Raw genomic sequence first — 2,746 nt, 5'->3', positions numbered from 1 at the left:
ACCTCTCAACATTGCTTCTGCCCTTGGCATCTGCATGTTCCTTCTGCGAGTCTTGGCTTTCAGCCATAGCGTCGCGTACTTGACGCATTACGCTCAGTCTCAAAGAGACAAAGTCATCGACTTGCTTGCGAACCGCAACAGGGCTGACATCAGCTAGCCGCTCGGCTATCCCTCCCCCATCAATTCCTGAGCCACTGCGTGGCGGCGTCAGTGGGACGCGAGGGTTAACCAAGCCGTTCACATAGAACGGAGTGTAGCCTGTCAAGGCGTGCACTGCATTATTTAATGCGAACTCAACGAGTGGGAGCGTCTAGCTCCAGCGTTTTGGCGCCTCAGCGCATACGCTTCGGAGGGTATCCTCCCCAACGCGATTCACGCGTTCGGTTTGACCATCGGTCTGCGGATGGTTCGCTGTGGACATGTCGAAACGAGTGCCGAGCACGCTGAAGAGGGACGTCCAGAACTTCGCGGTGAAGCGCGGGTCTCGATCCGAGACAATTGCCTCACGCAAGCCATGTTGGCGAAAGACTCGGTCTAAAAACAGCAAAGCTGTACCTTCACCATCAATGGTGTCCGGCACTGCCGCTAAATGAGCCATCTTGCTCAATCGGTCTACAAAGACCACTATACCCGTGTTTCCCGCCTTACCCTTGGGAAGGCCAAACACAAAGTCCATACTCATGGACTGCCAGCATCCCTTGGGGACAGGCAAACTCGCCGATGGCGCTGCCGTGCTCGGCGCGGACTTTGTTCGTTGACACGTCTCACACGTGCGTACATAGGTGCCGACCCACTTATACATCTTGGGCCACCAGTACATCGAGCTCACCGAGCCATAGGTCTTCTCCCGACCTAAGTGCCCGCCCACGGGCGTATCATGAACCTCGTAGAGGATTCGATACTTTAGATCCTCATCATGAGGAACGACTACACGAGGGTTATCCTCAGAGTCGGTGCTGTAGTACAGCAGACCGCCATCGAGTGAGTATCGATGCAGCCTCGCGCGTAAGCGCCCAGACAATTCCTTGTCACAGTCTTTAAACTCTTCGCTCCCAAGAGCCCGTAGCAGCACTACGCACATGTCGTCTTGTGCATACGCTCCGCGCATAAAGTCAGGCACTGACGACATCACCGTCGTGACATGGGCTAACTCGTAGTCCGCCCTGCGCGAGAACGCATCAGCCACAACATTAAGCGACCCCGGCTTATACTTCACCTCAAAGTTATACTCGGCAAAGAAGGAAAGCCATCTTGCCATTCTCTGAGAGAGATGAGGCGACTGTGTCGCAGTGCGTAACGACGCATGATCAGTAAAGGTCACAAATAGCTTAGAGCCTAGCAGGTGTACCCTGATTTTGACTAGAGCATACTTCATTGCAAGTAGCTCTTTGTCATGAACTGGATAGTTCTTCTCTGCAGCTTTGAGCTGGCGAGACTCAAACGCGATCACGCGTTCACGCCCTTCGGCGTCTGCCTGTAGTAAAGCACAACCGATTGCAAAATCGGAGGCGTCACAGACGACGCTAAACGGACTTTCCGGGTCCGGTAGCGCAAGGATCGGAGCCTGGAGGAGGCTCTTCTTCACAGCCTCAAAGGCTCCGTCGAGCTCGACGTTCCAGCACCATGGTGCGTCCTTCTTAAGGAGATCTGATAATGGTCGAGCCTTCTCCGCGTAGTTCGCGCTGTACATGTGCAAGTAATTGGCTAAGCCTAGCCACTTGCGTAAGTCTTTTTGGTTCTTGGGAACCGGCCAGTCCACGATGGCCTTGACTTTGGCAAGATCTGCCCGTAAGCCACGCTTCCCAATGAAGCACCCGAGGTAAGGTATCTCCTCCGCGCCAAAGACGCACTTGTCCAAGTTGGCATACAGCTTATTAGTGCGCATACACTCGAGCACCGCTCGCAAGTGGTCAATGTGGTTATCCACGTCTGACTTTCCGTGCTCGGCATGACTATGGACGAATATATCGTCAAAGTACGTCTGAGCATACGCCCATTAGGGCCTAAACAGCTGCGTCACAAGACGATTAAAGTTGCTGGTGCGTTCGACAGCCCCTGGGGCATGACCAGCCACTCCCAGAGCATACCGCTCGGAGTACTCACCGCTGTCAGCGGAATGTCGCTCGCTCTCATGAGCAATTGGTAGTAACCATCGACCAAGTCGAGCGCACTGTACAACGTACAGCCTACCATGTTGTTCTGCAGAACATCCTTGCGAGGAATCGGCGTTTGCGCCGGGATCGTGGCCGCATTTAGCTTGTTAAAAGCATGAACAATGCGCCAGGCTTTCTGACACAGAACGTGGGTGTCGAGTGCGGAGACTTACTCTCACGCACCATCCCTGCCTCGTGCTTCGCACGGAAAAATGCGTCAATGACGTCACACTGCTCTCTCGGCAAAGGCCGTTGCCTTGTTACGCAGTATTTGTTTCCAGGAACCAGGTCAACCTCATGACACACGCCTCGATCCGGAGGTAGGCCTGTCGGGGGGTCTTTCGAGACAACGTCTCCATACTCCTTCACCACCGGGTAGAAGGGATCCGAAGGATCTTTTTAGGATCGCCGATCCACTTCTTGCGCTCAGCGCCTTCTTGGTGCCCTCTAGGACCGCGTCGTCCACGACGGATGAGGAGTTCAACTCCTCCTCAGGTCCTAGCAGGGCCACCTCGGCTAGCTCGCCTGCCTTTAAGGCTTCGTCAAACTCGGCAATGGACATCTCGTCCAGCTCTAGCAGAGCATCTGCAGCG

This window comes from Phytophthora infestans, genomic scaffold (genome assembly GCF_000142945.1).
Source record: "Phytophthora infestans T30-4 supercont1.82 genomic scaffold, whole genome shotgun sequence".
In the NCBI taxonomy this organism is placed as follows: Eukaryota; Oomycota; class Peronosporomycetes; order Peronosporales; family Peronosporaceae; genus Phytophthora; species Phytophthora infestans.
Note: the sequence above shows the minus strand (reverse complement) of the source record.